Source organism: Equus asinus, chromosome 1, assembly GCF_041296235.1.
Source record: "Equus asinus isolate D_3611 breed Donkey chromosome 1, EquAss-T2T_v2, whole genome shotgun sequence".
NCBI classification, from domain to species: Eukaryota; Metazoa; Chordata; class Mammalia; order Perissodactyla; family Equidae; genus Equus; species Equus asinus.
Window position 1 is genome coordinate 107557259 of NC_091790.1, and position 22816 is coordinate 107580074.

Below are 22816 nucleotides of genomic sequence, written 5' to 3' on the forward strand. Positions count from 1 at the left end.
GCTCCGCCTCCAGGGGGCGCTGCCCAAGGGCAGCTGTGATCCTCTCTCCTGGGGGGGCCTCCTGCCGCCGCTGGTCCTGAGTTGCAGAATGAAACGGGCAGTCCTCAAACTGGAGCGGAAGGCTCGCCGAAGTCCACCCTCAGCCTGTCTCTCCAACTTCTCCTGCACCTACCCTGTTTTGTTTTTTGGGTTTTTTTAAATTACTTACAAATAATTTTAGACTTTGAAAAAAGTGGAAACAATAATACAGAGAGCTCCCATACACTCTTCCTTTAGCATCTCCCAAGGGTAGCATCTTTCATAACCATGGTACAATGATCATCAAAACCAGGGAAATAGCACTGATACAACGCTGAACTACTCTATAGACCTTATAGAAATATTTTGAGTTTTCCAAAGAATGTCTTTTTTCTGGCCCAGGATTCAATCCAGAGTCCCACATTGCATTTAGTTGTTACGTCTCCTTGGGCTTCTCCAATCTGGGACAGTTCCTCTGGACTATCTTTCTTTCTCTTTCGTACGTAACCTTGGAGTGTGTGTGTTTTATTTCATTGTCATTTGTAGAACTCATATCAAGAATTTTTTTTTTTTTTTTGAGGTAGATTAGCCCTGAGCTAACATCTGCCACCAATCTTCCTCTTGCTGAGGAAGACTGGCCCTGAGCTAACATCCGTGCCCATCTTCCTCCACTTTATATGTGGGACACCTACCACAGCATGGCTTGACAAGCGGTGCCATGTCCGCACCCTGGATCCCAACCAGCGAACCTGGGCTGCGAAAGTGGAACATGCGTGCTCACCACTGCGCCACCAGGCCGGCCCCCTACGAATATTTTTAAAGTAACTTTTTTTGAAAACATGCTCTCCTATTCTTGCCATATGAATTCTATCCATTACACTTAACACCTTTTTTCGGTTTGCTCTATTTTCTCTTATTCTTAGGATACAAGTCTACCCAATTTGTTGGGTCTGCTGTCTGTCCTTCACAGTGATTCCTTTTTTTTTTTTTTTTGATGTTTGTAACTTTTGCCTGTGAGCTAATCTTCAGCAGGTATTGCTTTTCGTGTGAGCCCCTGAGCCAAGACTGCTAAAGTACAGCCACACAGTGATACTCCACGTGGCTGTGCCTGGCCCATCAATAGCTAAGGTACCAGACAGGTTGTATGTTAATTTCTCAGCTAAGATTTCTTACTTCACTCAGACAGCTGAAAATCCAAATCCATATGGATGGACAGCACGTTCTGGGACCTGAATTTCCCATCAGTGATTTTTTTATCCACATAGAATTCCTCATGGATGCAAGCATCCTTGCTCCTACCACTAAGCCAGATGTGAGGGAAATGTTTATAGTCCCATTTCAGAAATGGGACAGCCCATCTTTATTTCCAGCAGTACACAGGTAGCTGCAGCTAACTCTGAACACGGAAGTTGTGTCCTAGACTCTCAACCCCACAGTGTGTGGACATCTGGGGATGTGAGTACCAGAATCCCAGCCCCACCTATCAAGCCTTGTTCTGCATTCTAATATTCCAAGAAATCCTCTCTGTTTCTGTCATGCTCCCCCCTAGGACTTCAATTTCCTATTTTGCTTCTCTTTCCCGGACAGTTCTTTCTCTTAGTTTTCAGCTGAATTAGAAATTGTTGAAATAAAATTATTTGAGCTATTTTGTTCAGTATTTCCACATGTTTAGACCTACAGTGGGCATCTTTCTCCTCTAGCTCAGTCAGCCATGTTGGCTGGAAAGTAAGCTGCTGACTTTTTTTTTTTTTTAATATTTTATTTTTCCTTTTTCTCCCAAAGCCCCCCAGTACATAGTTGTGTATTTTTTTTAGTTGTTGGTCCTTCTAGTTGTGGCATGTGGGACGCTGCCTCAGCATGGCTCGATGAGCAGTGCCATGTCCACGCCCAGGATTCGAACTGGCGAAACCCTAGGCTGCTGAAGCGGAGCACATGAACTCAACCACTCAGCCATGGGGCCGGGCCCGCTGCTGACTTTTTATGTCAGCCATGCCTCCCCTAGGATTACTGCCCTCCCTGTAACTTTATGATTTTTAATTTTGCTTCAAAATCAAACTTCTCTCCTGGCAGCCTGGTGGCATAGTGCTTAAGTTCCTGTACTCTGCTGCGGCAGCCCAGGTTTTGCAGGTTCTGATCCCAGCTGCAGACCTACACACCGCTCATCAAGCCATGCTATGGCGGTGTCCCACATACAAAATAGAGGAAGATTGGCACAGATGTCAGCTCAGGGACAATCTTCCTCAAGCAAGAAGAGGGAGATTGGCAACAGATCTTAGCTCAGGGTCAATCTTCCTCACACAGACAAAAAAAAACACCAGTTGGATATATATCCTTGACAGGGTAAGGCCCTATTCAGGGGTAATTCTGCTCATCTACTTGGTCTACTCTGGGAATGAGGATGCTGTCTACAAAGGTCCATTGTATCCCTCAGCCCTATAGCTGCTTCCTATATCCAAACCCATGTGCAGCAGCTGGAAATCTTCTTTTTAATGAAATTTTTCTCATTAACCCCACAAAGATGTTATTGTGCCAGCCCCACAGGAAGAGTTTAGCAGGTGCCACAAATGTCCATGCACGTATTTCAGACAAATTCTTCATTGACACTTTTGCTATTTAAGGGGAAACATCACTGCTACAAAAGGAAGTTCCGATCTATTCTCAGATAGCCACAAATATTTACTAATGATCAGGACATGCAAGGCAATAGGTGAAATTAGGTTTTTAAACATCATTCCTACCAATTGCAAAAAGCTTGAAAGTTGAGCTTTGAAGCATAAACTTGATAAGCTTTTGATTTAGGTCTTCCCAGAATTGACTTCAAGGACAAATGCGCTCCGAAAATGTTACTAAAAAATGTATTTATATTTTACTACACGGGTAGCCTATGAGAGAAGTTACTCCTGACGTGATCTAATAGTGTGTTTTACCCCTTGCCTATTTTTGACATTATCTGTCAATATTCATTAAAAGTGCTCCCTCCTACACTGACCTGCCTATTTTTTCCCTCTTGCAAAGCACTGTCTATGATGTTTAGTTTTTCTCTTGAGTCATAGGTTTGTTAGCATCTACTGTTTCATTTCTATGATCTCTGGATCTCTAAATATATATGAAGACCCAGAGAAGAGGAACTGGGTTTCAGAATTATTTTTACCTTACCCTCTTCCCCTTGCAGTTCTGCCTGGCACCTAGCATCATCACTTGTACATAAACACTCAAAAATTAGCTAGCAAATTAGTGGATTTGGAAATAGAAGATATTCTTGATACATTTATGAACTCCTTAATGAGGATACACAAATCTCTTATTTTTTAAATTCAAGCAATCTGGTCTGGGTAATTAAATATACTATAAAGAAAATAAATAGTTTAGGGATTTACTTTAAGTTCATCTCTTTAGCTAGAGATAGAAACACAGTAGTCTATCTAGGAGAATTTTATGCAACTGTTTGTTAATTTCCCCTTTCTCCTTTAGATCAAAAATTCTAGATTCCGAATTCAAATTTTAAATGTCATCTGAATAATAGTACTCTTTTCTCACTGAATACAAAGTTCAGGCTCTGAGAAGCATGAAAATTCATAATATTGAAAACTCAGACTGAAAGAACATATCAGTACTATAACCTATTGTGAACGGCAAGATCGATGGGTCTGGACTGGGAAAATAGTTCCGTGCAGTCTCTAAATCAGAGCGAATCTGCTGACTAAAATTAATCAGAAAGAGGCTTTGACTATCCCCTGTCTGCCTCCTGGCTCAGAGACTCAGAAAGTTGCAATAAATCAAAACAGTAACCATCCCTCTGCAGCAGGCCCGGGGTTTCTAAGGCAGTTGGAGCATTACTTTCTACCCATCACAACATTTCTCACTATATTCATTGAAGGCTAAAATTCTTGATAAATAAGGCAACAGGAAAGAAAGGAAGCTGTGGGAGAATAGAAAAACTGGCTCATGACATCTGAGAGCCATATTCAGTGGTGTGCTGGTAAATGTTAACACTCAGCTTTCTTAGATAATTGCATACAAAAATTATTACAAACTTTATTGACATAAATGATGTGTAGCTTACAAGCGACAAATGATTATAAAATATCCAATGCTCTTTATTGCAAATTCCATACAGCCAATTAATTTTTACGGGATGTTTTCACTGATTTTTGCCAAACTTGTATCCCTAGCCAATTTATGGTTAAAATTTATTTATAACTTGCCACATCAGAATATGCATAAGTGCTTTTTCACTATCTGATTCAGCAAAGAAGTTGCTCGTGTCACCAATGAATGCATATACTTCCAATAGGAATGTTGGTGGATACTTTCATTTACATTAATGAGTTTGACAAAAGTGAAACAATGAAGATGTATGTCAGAACTTTACCCACTTATCAGTGACAAGAACAACATCTTGCTGAATCAGATAATTGTTTTCAAAGAGGGGAAGACTCTTTTTTCAATTTTTGATGCTATTTACAATGTAACAGCTACAAACATAGTGCATTAAATTTTAATGTGCATTAACAATAAATCAAGCCCAAGTTTGCAGCCTTTGTAGAATTTCCATATTGTAAATACTTCCATCATAGTCGATTTCAAGTTACCAAGATGATGTCACTGAACAAAAGGATGTGCGCTAGCACACCATTATACAATCATGCACCACACAACATTTCGGTCAACGATGGACCACATATGTGACAGTGGTCCGGCGAGAATAGCACCATATAGCCTAGGTGTGTAGTAGGCTATACCATCTGGGTTTGTGTCAGTCCACTCTATGATGTTCGCAAAACAACAAAATTGCCTAATGACGCAACATTTCTCAGAAGGTGCTCACTGTTAAGAGAAACATAACTGTACGGTATTTTCACCTACGGATATGACATGTGTAAATAATCCCAAGAGCAAGTAAAATAGGCAAATTTAACAAAGCAATGGGGAAGTGATGAGTTTTGGGTATTTATTACCTTTGTTTTAAATATAAGTCATTCAACTATTAGTTTTTATAATTCAATTTTGTGTGTGAGGAAGATTGGCCCTGAGCTAACATCTGTTGCCAATCTTCCTCTTTTTGCTTGAGGAAAATTATCACTGAGCTAACATGTGTTGCCAATCTCCCTCTTTTTTTGCTTGAGGAAGATTAACCCTGAGCTAACATCTGTGCCAATCTTCCTCTATTTTGTATGTGGGTCACCGCCTGGCTTGACAAGTAGTGTAAGTTCGTGCCTGAGATCTGAACCCACAAACCCAGGCTACTGAAGCAGAGCACGCCAGACTTAACCATTGTGCCATGGGGCTGACCCCCAGAATTTCTATTTTTAATAGTTTGCATTTCTATGTTGAGGTTTCCTCTTTGATATATTCATTGGCATCATATTTTCATTAATTTTTGAGCACTTTTCCTTTAATTATTTGAATGTCTTTTTAGTAGCTGCTTTGAAATATTTGCTGAATATAACATTTGGGCCCACTCAGAGTTGATTTCTATTGACTTCTCATTTTTTTTCTGAACGTAGGTCATACTTTTCTGTTTCTTTACATATCTAGTAAATTTTAGGCAAGAACTGAGCATTGTAGATAGTAATGTCAGCCTTGTAACAACTCTGAGTTTTGTTGTATTATTTTAAACATTGCTATTTCATTGTTCTAGAAGGCAATTAACTTACTTCTCTGCACTCAGACTGCAAAATTAGAATACCTCATGATATACAGCATCTTTTGAAAAGGTAAGCTTTTTAATATAAAGATATAGAGGAATTGGAAGTCAAGGATGGAAAAGATATAGTGTAAGCAGTAAGCAGAGGTAGGTGATATGACCATACTAATATCAGACAAAGTAGACTTTAATACAAGGAGTATTTTCACAGATAGACATTTCCCGATGACAAAAAGTTTCATCAAAAAGACATAAATATTTTACATGCGTATATATTTAACAATATAGCTTCAAAATACACAGAGCCAAAATCGCCTGAATTAAATGAAAGAATAGACAGGGGCTGGCCCAGTGGCCAAGTGTTTAAGTTCACGTGCTCAGCTTTGGTGGCCCAGGGTTTCACTGGTTCAGATCCTGGGCACAGACCTAGCACCGCTCATCAAGCCACACTGAGGTGGCATCCCACATAGCAGAACTATAAGAACCTACAACTAGAACATACAGGTATGTACTTGGGGGCTTTAGGGAAAAGAAGAAGAAAAAGAAAGAAGATTGGCTAAAGGTGTTAGCTCAGGTGTCAATCTTTAAAAAAAAAAAGAGAGAGAAAGAATAGACAAATTCATTTAATTGGAGACTTGAACATCACTTTCTCAATAACTGATAGAACAAGTATGGAAAAACCAGTAAGATTATTGAAGATCTGAACAACTCTGTGAATCATCTTGACCTAGTTGACATTTACTGACAAATACAGAATATAGCTTCTCTTCAGGTGTACATAGAATATTTACCACAATGAACCATAGACTAGGCAATATTTTTTTTCTTTCGTTCTTTCTTTCTTTGTTTTTTTTTTTTTTTTTTGGTGAGGAAGATTGGCCCTGAGCTAACACATGTTGCCAATCTTCTTTTTGCTTGAGGAAGATTATTGCTGAGCTAACATCTGTGCCAATCTTCCTCTGCTTTGTATGTGGGAAGCCACCACAGCGTGGCTTGTTGAGTGGTGTGTTAATCTGTACCCGGGATCCAAACCTGCGAACCCTGGGCCACTGAAGACGAGTGCGTGAACTTAACCACTATGCCACTGGGCCAGCCCCCAGGGAATTTTTAAAAATCACAATAAATTTCAAAAATTGGAAGCTTTAGCATATTTAGCACATTTCCGATAACAATAGAAATAAGCATAATAATACAATATTTGGTAAAGTCTTAAATACCTGAAAGTCAAGCAACATGCTTCTAACAGACAACATTGCAGGCCATCTGATTACACAATTGTCTGCCATTGTCCTTCTCTTCCCAATATATACAGCAAGGATGCTAAAAATAATAACACTCCATTTAACGGATATTAATAACTACCAAATAACCCATTAGTCAAATAAGAAATGAAAAAGGAAATTAGAAAATATTTCCTGCTGAATGATAATTAAAACACAAAGTAACAAAATTTGTTGGATGTTGCTAATTCAGCGCTTAGATGGAAATTATAACTTTAAATACTTATATTATTTAAGTAAAGATGAGACAGGTTTTAAAATAACGATCTAAGTTATAACTTAAGAGCTAAAAGAAATAACAAAGTAAATTGAGGAAAGAAAATAATAAAGGTTAGAATAAAAATCAATTAAATAGAAGATAAGGAAAATTGACAAAATCAAAAGTTGGGTTTTTATAAAGATCAATAAAATTGATAAACTCATAGCTAAACTGATGGAGAAAAATAGAGTAAACACGAATTACCAGTGTCACAAATGGAAAAGGGGCTATCACGCCTAAACTCATAGCGATTAAAATGACAATAATGGAATATTACAGCGACTTTATGCCGTTAATTTTAAAAACGTCAATGAAACAAAAACTCTGTGAAAAACACAACCTGCTTTCCATGTGCCAGGCATTTTTAAAATACAATTACTATAAAAATATAAATGTTACATGCATTTAAATATATATAAAGGCCTCGAAATACAGACTTATCAGATAACAGCAGTTTTTATCTAGAGCGGGGACAAGGACTGGATGCAATAAGCCATTAGTTGTATCTGCAATATTTGGATACTGGCACTGAAAATAGTCAAGTATTACTTATATAATAAGGTGTATTAATTCTAAAGAAATAACCATCGATGTTTGAGCAAGATTATTAAAATAAAAATTATAAGAACATAAATGACCCAAATAGAGCAAGGGACACTGATGGAAGCAGAGAGTAGCACACAGCACATCCAGGCCTGAAAGGACAAAGGAAGAGAGAGAGAGAGGGAGAGCGAGCGAGAGATTGATTGACTGACTGACTGATTATGAGGAATTGTGAAGGCTGAGTCCCATCGCCTGCTCTGCAAGCTGGAGACGCAGGAAAACCAGTGGCTAATTCAGCCCACATCCGAAGGCCTGAGAACCAGGAGAGCAAGGTCTAAGTTTCAGTCTGAGAGCAGGAGATGAGATGCGATGTCCCGGATCGGTCAGTGAGGCGGGGAAAAAAGGGGGTGAATTCCTCCTTCTACCTTTGGTTCTATCCAGGCCTGCAACAGGCTGGATGAGGCCCACCCACAGTGAGGAGGGCAATCTACTTTACCGAGTCCACTGATTGAAATGCTAGTCTCATCTGGACATACTCTCACAAACACACCCAAGAAATAATGTTCAACTTGGGCACTCACAGCCAGTGAAGTTGACACACAAAATTAACCATCACACACATGTTTAATGTATTTGTTTTATTTTGAGTAATTTGTATGGATACCTGGAAACCAACTACACACTTAGGTGAGAACACCTCGTGGTGAAGTAACACAGATTGGGTCAAATAAGATTAAAGGAAGGAGTCCTCTGGGACACAGGATCTGAGCACTTCCCCAAGGAAGAACCATTTAAGTCAGATAAGCACTGGTAACACAGAAGCCCACTGCCAGCTGAGATCAGGGATGGCTGTGGGTTGGAGAGACAAGAAGGAGGGTGTCAGCAGGAAGGAAGAATGGGTCTCTGTTGAGAATGTCCAAGCTAAAGCGTCCCAGAAACATTGCAGGGCATCTGATTACAGAGTTGTCTGTCCTTGTCCTTCTCTTTCCAATATATACAACAAGGACAGTAAAAATAATAACATTCCATTTACCGAACATTTGCCACATGCTGGGGACTGATATTTGCACCTTATACAATACCGTGTATTTTCATCTCAACTCTCTAAAGTAGGTTCTATTGTTACTATTCCACGTAGGAGGAAACTGAATGTCAGAGAGATACATGGCCATCTCTTGTAAGGAAAGGGTCCTGGGGTACAACCCTAGACGATCTCTGGGTAATTTGGACCTGTGCTGTCCAATACTTTAACCATGAACCATGTGTGGCTACTGAAATGTGGCTACTCAGAATTAGGATGTGCTATGAGCACAGTTTCAGGTCAGGAATCTAGGAGCAGGTTAGCCGAGTGGTTCTGGCTCAGGGTCTCTCATGAGGCTGCAGTCAAGGTCAGCCAGCATTGCAATCATCTCAAGACTCAAATGGAACTGCTTCCAAGCTTATTCCACGGCGACTGGCTGGTGTCAGAAGATCCACTTCTAAGCTCACTCATATGGCTGTTAGATGGTCTCAAAATTCTTTGCCACATGCGCTGCCTCATGACACGGCTGCTGGTTTACTCCAGAGTGAAGCAATCCAAGAGAGAACAAGAAAAAGAGAGTACCCAATACGGATGGCACAGTCTTTTCATAATCTAACAATGGGGGTGATACCCCATCATTCTGCCTTGTTCTGTTCTTAAGAAGTCAATAGCCAATATAGGAGAGATTACACAGGGGCATGGATATTAGGAGGCAGGGATCTTTGGAGGCCTTCTTAGAGGCTGTCTACCATATTAAAAACCAGCTCATGGAACCCTATGATTAGTAAGTTGGGTACTGACTATATGCTGACTATAAGTAATCACAATCAATCTTGAGGTGACTACTACTCAAGACATACCATGGACCCTAAAACAGTGCTTACAAATCATCTTGTACTGTGACGGCAGGATTGTAAAATGGTACTACTAGAGTATTTTGGGGTATAACTAATAATTATAGTAATAATAATAATGGCAAGTTCTTATAGGCAAAAATAGGAAAAAGCATCCGTTTAGTCATTGATTTAATAGTGACATAAAGCATGAGATCAACATTGATCAATAGCATCTGAACCTCTAAAATATACTTCTATATGGATGAACATTTTGGTGATGTGTTAAAATTTTCTTGCAAAATGTGTCACTGAATTAGGAAAAGAAGTAATATTATTCTGAACACCACATGCCAGGCATTATGGCACTATTTAACAGAGGCTGTTATCTTATTTCAGCTTTACCAAAATCCTGTAATATAGGAAACTGGAGCTCAGAGATTATAAATACCTCACCGAAGATTCCATAGTTACTAAACAGTTTTGAATTCAGATCTCCAGATGACTTCAAAAGTCCTTTGCATAAACTCTGCTGCCTTATGAACCAGTAAGAGCAATGTTTTGGTTATTTGATTCATCAAATTTCGTCTCCAAGGTAGAATTATTATAAGCAAGGTTTAAGTACATGTCAATTTCTATACCAGATTGGTTGGTTGTCATGGTTGCTTTTATTGAGTTTAGGTGACACCCATTAGATGATAGTGTTGATTTTAATTATGTGACACTATTTGATCATATTGGGTGTCTTGAAAAAGCTTAATAAAAGTCCCACAGTCTCAAAGGTTTGGGCTCTAATACAGCCTGCCAGCATGCTTAGCCAACTCCAGCTGCCTTCCACCTTTTCCAATTTCTTTTTCTGCTTAATGGATCCAAGTCTGGGAAGGTAGACGTGGGAGATCATCTCAGCTTCCTGAGTACCTACTAACACTTTAATCAGAATCAAACCACATCAACACCCCATCAACCTGAAAGGGTTTCCTCTAAGTCTCTTGACTATCTGAGTGAATCTCTTCCTCCAGATACCACAGCCAGCAGCTACAGCATGACTAGCTATCAGTAGTTTTCAAGAGGCAGCTATCTCATGTTGATTATAAATTGAGTAAGTTAAAGCTTCGATAGAGTTCCCACCTTCAGGTTCTCTGGACCTTGAAGAATAGACAGCTTAGAGATGGAGGGAAAGAACATTCTAAGATCAAAGGTCAGTGGCAGCAAATGCAAAGAGTAGAACAGCCTGGAGAGTGCATAGGGAAAGCCAATACGTGTGCTTAGCAGAAGCAAATATTGCAGGCAAAAGAGATAGGAGTTGAGTCTGTAAGGGATGTTTGAGGTCAACTTGCGTGGCGCTAAGGAGATTGAATACATTCTATGGTTAAGGGCGAACAGATAACAGTTCTCTGAGGAGAAGGAAACAACCAACATTTATTCCTTTTTCATAGAAAAATAATTTTGGTGATGATTAAAAGCAGAGAACTTGGAAAATTTTGAAATCGTGCTAGCAGCACCCATTCAATTAAAACTATTTTGTCACCGTGATGGGAAACAAATTACAAAGTAAACGAAATAGGAGTATTTAATGGATAACTCCACCTATGAAACACAGCATATCCAGGCAACAGACAGTAGTTAAAGCCACAAAAATTTCATTATAAAGAACTAACTCAGAATTTTCTCCCTCTGAATAATTCTGAAGAAAGTGTACCCGGAATGCATGGTGGGGTATAAAACAGACGACTATTACTAGAAGGAAGAAGCAGCTCTTGATTTGAGCTCTATACTCTTGATGAGCCCACAGGTCAGGCCAAAGAACCTTTATGAGTTGAACAATGACACCCATCTGTATCAGAAAGAGGGTCACCACCACTGTCATCATAATAGCAATCATGGAGTAATTCAAGATGATGAATTCCCTGTGGTTGAAGTCTTTGTAGAACTCAAAGCATCGTTGCTGTTCTGAGTAACTTGAACTTGTGCCATATAGTAAAAGAAATATTGGCAAAAAAATAAGGCTACCCACTATCCAAATAATAATGCTTAAAACTACCGCATGGTACTTTTTTAACTGTTGCAGTTGGAGTTTCTTAAAATAGATGAGCAATCGGAATATGACAATGGCCACATAGAAAACAAAGGTGAGGTACATATGACAGTATATTATGCTACTAACCAATCGGCAGGTAAAGTATCCAAACTCCCAGGTGACTAAGACGTAATAGCTAAGGCGGAACGGAAGGCTGACCAGGAGGATCGAATGTAGCACTATGATATTGAGAACGATTGTGGCAATCATTGACTGGCTATTCCTTTTCAACATCATGCGTGACATCATAACTGCTCCAGCAGTGCCTCCAAGAAAAACCACACTGTAGAGTGTGGTCAGAATCATCCTGCAGTGTGCGTTGCAGAGGCCGAGGTCTAAGTTTGTAGCATTCAACGGGGCGCTTGTGTTGGTCGGCTCCATGTTTCACCACAAAATGCCTAGAAGACCATAAAGCCCTAAATCAAAAGTTTTACAAAATTATAACAAACATGTTGAAACCATACAGCAACTGCACATTAATAGCATTGAGTTCTGCAATCCCAGTCAACTATTTACAAGCCTAAAACTGTGTACCCAATAAATATTGTTAGCGACTCCACTTAATGACCCAAATCTATTGAACAGACAGAGATGAGTGAAACAAAAATCACAAAAATAAGTTTGTTGGAGGATAAAATTTGTAAGTGTGCCCCCAGATATTCCACAAACAGCTTTGTTTAAGCTCACATACCAGGGCTGGGATTACCATGAGACACGTTAGCCTCTGGCATAAAATTTAAGGGATGGCCAAAGCCTCAGTAATCAAAATAAATAATATTTTAATGCAATATTTTTCAGCATCAAAATTAATGCCAAAATTCATGATAAACAAAATTTCAAATAAATGCAGAGTCAGTATACACCTAGTGCATATTCATTTCAGATGTCTAAAGGTTGTCCCTCGTATTGTCAGGAAACCCAATTTGGGGCACTATAGAGAAGACCACATAAATCATGTGTAATTATTGTAACAAGCTGTATCAGACAACATTTCAAAATATTTTCTCTGAACAACTTTTCAGCAAGGAGCATCATACAATATTATATTACCTGCCCCTTTTCTTCTTCCCAACCCTGACTCTTTTCCTGGACTCGTGTGTTACATTTGGATGAAAAGCTGGGGTTTGAGGGTGGGTTCTGTTTAGTTTTTATTTAACTGTTTCAGGTATGGATGCATAAGGAGCACTGACTGTGTAGCAGAAAGACAGCTGCCATTCTCAAACAAGTACCAACTCTGCCATTGAGTCACTGTGGGAGTGTTACGTGGGAGTGTTACCGAGCTCTAGCTGTGAAATGGGAAAGGCTGTACTGCCTTTGTTCAAGGTTTACTGGAAAATCAGATGAGTTAGTGTGCTTGGACAGCTTTATAACTGAACAAAGAAAAGCTATGTGTAAGTTATAATTCTTAAAGTGAAACAACAAAAACAAAAAGGCATTCTTTACGTCTTCCTCCTCACTCTACATAGCGGCAGATACACAGTTATGTTACATCAAATTGTTGTTGGATCAGTAAGTATTTAATAAGTATCTGACAATTAGAAAAAAACTTTTTCAGACCTTTGATTTGATAGTATGAGACCCAGGTGTCATCAGGTCAGACTTTCCTCTCTGGAAGGGTCCACGTCCATTTTCCTCAGGTATCTGCTACCCACCTGGCCAGAAGCAGAGTTTGAGATTTGTATTCGATGGAGAAGTTATTCCACAGTGAACATTGTATATCTTAGAGTTTTTCTTCTGCTACTATGGAATCTTTTTAGAGAAGAATAACTACACTTTTTGTTTGTGGAAAATCATATTGGACCTGGCATATTTACTATCCTCACATAAGATATTATTGTAACTTAAAAACATAATTATAATTTGCATAACAATATAAATTTGTGTGCTAAATATGCATCTTAGCAAAGTACATATATGTAAAGTAAGTAATACTTAATACACTTTTTTTAACAGAATAGTTTTACATGACTTATGAACAACAAATACGATACTGATTTAGTTTTAAAATTTTGGAAGTCCTAAAGTCTAAGCAGACAAGATTTCAATTTGAAATTACTTTAAAGCAATGAAAATCTAGATGATTTGTCAGTTCCACAGTTTAAATGGACGCGTCTCCTAAGGCAGTGCGACCCTTGGAAACGGGTTGCATTACCACTTACGAGCTGGCTAATCATGGAACTAATACTTAACTCTAAGGTTGTCTCTTCAACTGTAAATATAGGAATGAGAGGGTCTATTTTGCAAGAACGTTTGTTGTAAGAAGTAAGTTAGATTGTGTCTATGAAGAATCTAACAGATTCCCTGACATAGAATAAGCCATCAAAGTATCAATGCCACTTCTCCGTCCATAATGTGCACAAAGATATTTCATAAACACAAGATCCCATTCTCTTTTAGTTACTTCTCAGAATCATCCTATGAGTATTTAAATTCATACGGATAAATTGGTAGAGAAGGAATAAGTTAGATCACTTTTCCTCTCCCTTAGGACCCCACACTTATGACACCCTCCCCCCCCATCATCCTTCAACAGCCTACGATTTCTAGATATATCTTTGCTCATTAAAACCAAGTACTGAAATGTCTAGATCTGCATTCTACCCAGAAACAAATAGCTACCCAAACTACTTACTTGTTCTTTTCCTCTTATGGTTTGCTTCTGGTAGAAGATTCAAGGCATCCTAGTCACTTGTTGATTATCTACTGCAGTCAATAAGAGCAATTTGTTAGAATCAACAGTTCACTAACAACAGTGAAGAGAAATCTTGGGGTGAATAACGGATGAGCCGCGGAATTGCTCAAGCTTTAGACTGAAGGCTTCTGAGGTTATGCAGTCAAGATAGAGGACCCAGATAAACCATCTAGGCCACAAAAGGATGTTTATTTCTGCAGCTGGTGGTAAAACAGATTCAAATCATTCCTATAAGTAAAGAGTTTTATTTTCACTATCAATGACTTATTTGCAGGAATTTTTCTTATTAATGTGAAAAACAGAGTCTTTTACCAATGCTGTTTCTTATGATACTTGTATGTTTTACTCAAAATGTTTCACACTCAGAATAAGAATGACCTAAAGGACTACTTTCTGTGAGACTTTCGTATTCTCAGCAGTAAGCTCAAAATATTTATATCTCCAGTTTTCCATTTCCAAAGACTCCTTTCCCTCAGTAAGTGCCATTTGGAAATATGGTTCCTTTTGAAGCTCAACCCTCTGGTCATGTAACTTCAACAAGAGGGCTCGTTTCCTTTTTCTCAAAAAGTCTTACAGTTTCTTACATCAACCTTCTCACTTCCTGTCTTAACTTCCTAGTCATCTTCACTGTGTTAAGACCTCAAAGCATGATTTTAAGAAATTACTGGGTTTGGTAGACCTAAAGATGCAAGAGACCAACATGCCTTCAACAATATCAGGCAAACCCAGCCCCAAATCATGTTTCTGTTCAGCTACAGGAATTCAAAAGGACTGAAACTCTATTATCTGTAAAGCAACTTCATTGTGGCCTACATTTAGGTAACAATTGATAGAATTCTCATCTGCTTTGGAAAAGATCGAGTATTGTCCCCACTTGTGCCATCTCCTACACAATCATGCAACAGTGCTTGTGGCCACAGAGATGTAAAACATCAGAATCTAAACATAATGGAGCCATACGCTTAATCATTTCAAGAAAAACTCTCAATGGAAAGATGAGATTTCCAACTCTTATTGTCAAAAGTAAATTTGCACCAATTCAATTCAGCTGGAAAAATTTCACAGGGAACCAATTTTAAATATCTCCTTAGATCAGATTAATTCAAAGTTCCAAATCTGGGTTATAGGCCTGGATTTCAACATATTATCTGGCAGGCCTCATTTTTCAGATAAAACATGTTCCTGGAATCTTCAAGATAAACAATGTTCCCATAGAAACCATGCTATATTTATAGGTTGCTTGTCTAATAAAGGACTAACTGGGAGACAAGTTAGATATGACCAACAGTGGAGCATAAAAATAAAACAGCTATAAGTCAGAACTATTGCCAGCACATAATTAACTGTTCACATTGACGACCTAAGGATTTCAAAGTACTAAAATGTGTGTATATTGTATTTAAAACAGAAAAATGCGGGCATTCCATATTTTTCCCACTATACTCAGAATTCAGCTCTTTTTCCTTCAGGAGTGCCAAGATTTTAAAGAAAAATAACAAAACCTGAATATGAGAGCTTAGAAATCACCTAGTCCAGAATAGTACAATCTTCGTATTTAACAGATGAAGTCACCATAGTTCAGAGAGCTCGGAAAATTACCACAAGGCTGCAGGCCTAGTTAGGGAGCAGATAGGGATGAAAAGCACGTCCCCCATTCTAAGCCTTCCTGTCCACTGCACCACAATGCACACATGGTGAACTTGAGATAGTCTCTTGTAGACACATTAGCAGTCAATGGCTTAATTTTCCATCTTCTCTGTGATATCTGAAATCTTATTTTTGGACTGGACATTAATCTTTAACTAGAAGTATATTTTAAAATCCTGGAGAATTAAAATTCTTCTGTAAACGTAGTCCTTTTCCCCCCTCAAACTATTAGAGAAAGGCATGCGCATTGGTGATTAGCCTAAATTAGTTTTCAGAAGACGAAGTCAATCTGTGCTCTGCAGAAGCAAATCCAAAGCAGATGCTGCTGTAGATGTCACCATCTTGTCCAGCTTTCCCATCCATGGGAGGTACCATTTGAGATGGCCATTGGTGGGCAATCTCTGCTCCTACGGGAGAATGGGGTGGGGGGCGGCTTGTCTTTCTAGAGTGGTTAAATTGCTACTGCGAAATATCCTTAGGAAAGTGGTAACACAATCTGCAACTGCTAATTCTCAAAGCTGTTTACACTCATAAGACATTAACCAAGACATTAAAATGCCAGGCTCGGTGCCCTGTTCGACTCAAAACACTCTGAGGCTAAGCCAACCTACATGCTGGTGGCAGCACCTGGAACTTGGACCTCTGCCCACTCTAGGCACCCGTGTTCTCAGTCCCTCTCTTCATTTCTCTCCCTATGTGTTTATGTGCATCTCACGCTGTCTCACTGTCTCTCGGGCACAGCATAACTTTCTTCTACGGATGTGAGATTTCACATGAGGAGTCTGACTGACCATTTCCTCGCTCCCCTGTCCCTCTCACTCCTCCCCCTGAGGAAGGTGACCAACAGCGGCATTTCTGAGCATCTTCAGGTACCAAGCAAACTGAAATGCATCAAACAAGCATGTTGCAGGAAGCCCATTTTTTTAAATTCAATATTCTCTGGCATCTATTTTCTAGTAGAGATAAAGTCTCAAATAATGAAACCAAAGCTGGCAAACAAAAGTCTAAGATGGTAGAGAACCATAGACATTAGTCTTCAAATATGTATAAACGTATACTGTTTCCTGGCAGAGTGTTCTCTACGTGTGATAAAAGAATAAATGATCTTAAGTAGAGCAAGAGAGACTGAGATGAGACATTAAAAACTCTCTACTGGTCCACAAAGCCCCCCATTAACATGCTCAACCTTGATCTGTATCACGCCACGCTCTATCCCTTGGATTTCTTTTTCGCTCCCCAAGCCCACCAAGGTCTTTGTGCATTGTGTACTTTGTATCTGTCAGTCTCTCTGCCCTGAGTGATTTTCTCCCTTCCTTCCACATGTCAGGTTGCCTCTTGTCATTTTGTTCTCAGCGTTGATGTCACCTCCTTGAGGAAGCCCTCTCTGACTGCCACAGTGTTAGGCAATTGCTCAGGGACTATCACATTGCCCTATTTGAATTCTTTGCATATGACTTTTCACCAGATGTTTTTATTGCTTAATTGTTCATTGCGGGTTTATGGCCTGCCTTTTGATCTGCTGAAATATGCTGCCTCTAGTCTCTCAATATCCTTAGCTTTTGGACTTTTAGATCAAACAGGGCACCCTGCCTGCGTTTCAAAGTCTCAGTCAATGATTTGGGAGCATAAACAAGGTTTGAGAATTAGCTTCTGCTGATTTATTTACCACTTTCCTAAAGATGTATTTCACTGGACCCTAGCTGTATTGTTTACTGTTACTCCCCAGTACCCAGAACAGTGCCTAGCACATACTTATTGAATGAATTCAATATTTGTTGAATGAGTGTATACATGTGTATGATTTTCTAAGAGTGGCTATGGAATAATCCTTCTTTGACAGATAATTATTTAATCATTTTAATTTCATTCTGACAAGTTTTCAGGGGCCAGCGTTGGATTGAGCCAGAGCTGGAATTGACCTAAAAAAGGTTCTAATGAATCCAAATACATCATTTAACAGGAGAAGGAATGGAGCCGAGAGAGGCAGTCTGAGCAGCGGCCACACAGATGCCCTGCCTCTGAGACTGCCAGCGCTCCTTTCTTGACCTGCCCCACTGCCTGAAGTGACCATCTCACAGGCCACCACGACTGGAGGCTTCACCGTATTCCAGGAAGTCTTGTCTCTTTTTAGGTGACTGTGTCTCAACACCTTGGAAGCATCCCAGAGCATGGCGACACTCAATCAAGAACGAGAAAACATTTTGTTGAACATAAACTTTTCCGAGAATCTTTTTAGCTTCAGACCTTTCAACGGCTTGTGTGACTCATCGCTTATGCCTCAGAACAACTGATCTGATGTCAGGATAGAAAAAGCTGATTACCTCTTTGGAGGCTATTGCACGTGTGGCTTATTATTATTTTTTTCTCTCCTTTATTCTACTCCTTTATGAAAGGAAGATAATATTTCCTCAGATCACACGAACGGAACTGGTGGTTTTACTAACACATGATACACACTAGACTGAAGAATGCAACGTAGCTCAGATCAGGAGATTAAACTCAGCTGCTTTGTGAAATGATAATTACCTTAGAATTTTGATATCCAGAGGGACTTCATCAAGACATGCTTAACAATGTATTTGATTAATGTGTCAAGGAGGACTTGGTAGAAATTCATAGAAAGAACCTTCTTCAGAGTACAATAATATCCAGAAGCTATGCTAGGATAATACACAGGTGTCTATCACTGTAGTGCTTTAAAAATTAACCTTCCAGAGCAACATTTCTCAAATGTTATTGTGCTTATGAATCACCTGGTGATCTTGTTAAGATGTAGATTCTGATCCAGTATGTCTGGAGTGGGGCCTGAGATTCTGCGTTTCTAACTGGCACCCAGGCGATACACGAGCTGCTAGTCCATGGACCATCCTTGGGGTAGCAAGACTCTACACTACCCTGTCCAATATGGTAGCCACTTACGACATGTGGCTATTCTGATTAATTTAAATTAAATAAAAACAATTCACTTCCTCAGTCACATTAGCCACATTTCAAGCACTCAATTACAGAAAGTTCTATTGAACGGATTGACTTTAAAAACCCACAATGTACTAAATAATTCCTAGTCCCCATGATGTCTCCTCCTCTCTTTCCTAGCTATAGGCTGCCAGTTTTAATCTGGAAAATAGCAAGCATTGGGTGGATAAGCAGATGTGTTTAGAACTGGGGAAGATAAGGCGGAAAAGGACCAGGGAGAAGAGTTGTTGAGGAGTCCAAAGAATAAAGGGATTTCAAGAAGAAGGAGGTCACAGAGTCAAATGTTGCCAACAAATAAGCTAAGGTTTGAAAACTCTCCATTGACTGTGAGGGCATGGGCTGAGTAAGAGAGCAGTAGTTGGTGGAATATAGGATTAAACAAGGGTTGTTAAACTTAGAAACTTTTTGCTTGCTCATATAACAAAATTTGAAAATGTCAGTCTTGCACCACAAAGGAAACTGGCCCTGGGGAGATGCTGGTTTTGAATTTTCAAGTTAAAATGGGCCCTGTGGTGACCTAGTTCATACTAGGACTGTTCAAAGAACTCAAATAAATACCATTAGCCACCAAAGAGTTCACAGTCTCCCATTCCCAGGGGCACATCTCAAGCTTCCACAGAAACCTCACATTTCCAACTGGCTAAGTTGAAAGATTATTACTTTGTCTTTACTACACCAGTGACTACAGAACTCTTCATTCTTTTGCAGGATCTCATTAGGACAAAGAGCAATTTCACTAAGCACTTTTTATTCAAAATCTCACCAGACCCTTAAAAATAAACTCTCTTTTCAAGGAAAGGTCGAGCCCCAAGGGATTTTGCCAAACGAAATCTGACACCTTGTTCAGAGTATGAAAAGCAGTTTTAATTAGGTTTATAGGCCAGCATCCTTTTGAAGGAAACAAAACCTCTTGAAATTACATTAATTGCCCATATATTAGTAAACAAAAAAAAGGATACAAAAGCCTATCGAAGTCGGTGATGGGCAACGCTGACATTTTCCCGTGGCTGCAGTAGAAAAGCCCATTCAAGGGGAATGGCAGGCATCACACAAGGGCAAACAAGGTTTGACGTCCCCAGGGCAGTATGGTGCCTGTGATACTCAGAATATTGCCTTCTGGATTGCTCCAAATGGCTAACGGACCATTCCATCACTGCATCATGTGGTGGAAAGGAGAGCTGACACAATATTTGAATTGGATTCCTGGAACCAGTGGGACAACTAGAGTCTGAACCCAGATTAACACCCTGTGACTTTGGGCAAGCCACAGAATCTTTGAATCCCTCTATTTTTAAAATAGGCAGTATGTAAGTTTTTCCCTGTTTTAAGAGGTTTTTTCAGAGGAATAAAATGCAAAACTGGCAGATACATCCAAAGCATCTTGATTTCTTAAGTAGTTGTGCAGTGCTGACCCAGCTCATGCTCCAAACATTCTCTTAAGTTTATGGCTACGATTTTTCTTTTCAGGAATTAAAAATTGTCTGAATTTCTTATGATTGAGTAATGGATTTCAGTTAAGTGGACATTGGTTCCGTGGGGACCTAGAGATGTCACAATTAATTTTGGCTTAATTATGAACACTGAGGAGAAAGATTGAGCCAGGAAAGACAGAACTGAGGAAGTAGACTCCACCTAAGGGGCCTTCCCCATGGGGGCAGCTGGGCAGTCCAATGGCATGCTTGGAGGGAGTAACAGACTCTAGACTCCAGCAGATTCAATCCGGTGCAAAGGGCAGAGAGGCAGGAGGAAATCCAGTTGGTGGATGGAACCCAAATCCAGGCAGGTAGAGGCAGTGAGCCTGGTATTGTGCTCATTCATGGATGGGCCCAGTGAGAAGGCAGTCAGAGGGTAAGGCAGAGCTTTCGGTGTTCACTCACATTAGAGTCACCTGGGCAGCTTATTAGCATGGTACTTCTTGATAGCCTGTGGGTGGGACCGGGCATCCACACTTTGAACAAGCTGCCAGGTTATCCTGATACAATCATTCACAGGACCACTTCTAAGAGCAGGAGAGCAGGCCTCATCCTTCCCGGTGTCAGGGTAGCACACAAAGGGACTGGAGGTTACCCCAGGGTAATATACCTGGAAAGGAAGCTGATGTTCTAGAGAAGAAACTGAAGCAGAGTCACAGTCTTATGGAGCAAGCAACAGACTGGTAGGTAGAAAATGTCTAACTCAGTGGCCAGGTTCACTGCAAACACGTCGGCAAAACACCCTGCCTCACTTTCTGCCCTGATTATGGTCAGATGGTCTGAGAGATATGACCTTAGAGGCAGGGCTTAAAGGCAGATCAAAGTCTGGAATGTGGGGACACACCACATCTAGATTAGCCTCACTATGTGTTTATGACTAACTGATTTTGCCTTCAAGAAACAACAACAAAAATGTCATGTATAAGATGAGAAATTTCTTATCTCACGTTACAAGAGATCCAGGGGGAGATGGCTCCAAGGTAGGTTATTCTTGAGCACTCAGTGATGGCAGAAGTCTGGGCTGGTTTCCCTGTGAGTCTCATGACTTTCCTCTCATGGCTACAAAATGGCGGCTGTTGCTTCAATTTTCAGGTCCTTACAGAATCTTATCGAGAGGCAGGAAAAGGAACTGTCTCCCCTTAGTGCCTCTTATCAGGGAGGAAAATATTTCCTGAAGCCCTCCAGTAGACCTGTCTTTACACTTCATTGGCCAGAAGGGGTTATTTGTTGACTCCTCAACCCACCTTTGAACGATCATGGTTTACACCCTGTAGCCGGAGAAGGGTCTCCCTCCCTGAGTCCACTATCCTTCAGTATTGGGAAGTATTTTGGTGCAGTGAGCAAGGAAGGAGCAGGGAGATCTCTTCAGGAGGCAACCAATGGTGTCTTTCTCTATAGTTTCAGGAAGACAGTTAAAGGATTCTAAAAGCTGGGAACAAATTTCAGTAGAATTTACTGCATGAATTCTTTATGGTCTGTCCATTATCACATGCTGAGAGTAAAATTATGGTCAAGGAACTAAGTTCTAAATATAACTCAGAACACTGCCAGTCCTTTCTTCTTTCATCCTTCTCTAAAGCACAGTGTAAATTCCCAGTGCACACCCCCCTGTGCGGGCCCTGCAGGTCTTCTCTTTGTGTCATCTCAAACTTTGAGTTGAGATGCTTTTAGCTGTATTTATCTTGGGTGTTTTCTCACTTTTCATTTTTGAAACCAAAGATTCCTTCTTCCAGCCTTCTTTTCATTTCATTTTGATTAAGGCTTATCTCAAATATTGTACCTCTAACGTATTTCTTTCTTCAAGGGAGTGAAGAACCATTTCTGTAGAAAGATTCTGTAGAAAAGTAGTCTGCGTTCTGTTTCTGAAATGACATGAAGTCATGTTTTTCTACATGCCCTTGAAAACATTTACGTCTAATGATTTCTGTGAGTCATGTGACTTAGAAACCTCTAGACTTCCCACTTGATTCCAGTAATGTGTCATTGCCTACTTTGTACTTTAAAGCTATTCCAAGAGAATAAATACTTGCAGTAAGAATATCTTTGTTGACTTTTATATTCCTTCTTTCCCTTTTCTTTCCCAAAATTAAGGAATGAAACATGATCTCAACATCAAAACAATCTAAATGTGACCTCGATGTAAAAACAATCTTAAGGCAGCTGGCCCCGTGACCAAGTGATTATATTCGTGCACTCTGCTTCGGCGGCCCAGGGTTTCACTGGTTCGAGTCCCTGGCATGGACGTGGCACCACTCATCAGGCCATGCTGAGGCAGCATCCCACATGCCACAACTAGAAGGACCCACAACTAAAAATACACAACTATGTACCGGCGGGCTTTGGGAGAAAAA

The 22816-nt window shown here is 39.9% G+C and overlaps 1 long non-coding RNA gene across 2 annotated transcripts; it reads right to left on the bottom strand.

The window, feature by feature from the left end:
• Window positions 1–6529: 6529 nt before the first annotated feature.
• Window positions 6530–14899, bottom strand: LOC106825240 (uncharacterized). Of its 2 annotated transcripts, none has more exons than XR_001396589.3 (3): window positions 14311–14899; window positions 13236–13330; window positions 6530–12094 (listed from the first exon to the last, which is right to left on the bottom strand). It is a non-coding gene; the product is annotated as an uncharacterized lncRNA (long non-coding RNA). The 2 variants fall into 2 exon arrangements; XR_006527799.2 differs by having other exon boundaries at window positions 8393–12076.
• Window positions 14900–22816: the final 7917 nt, after the last annotated feature.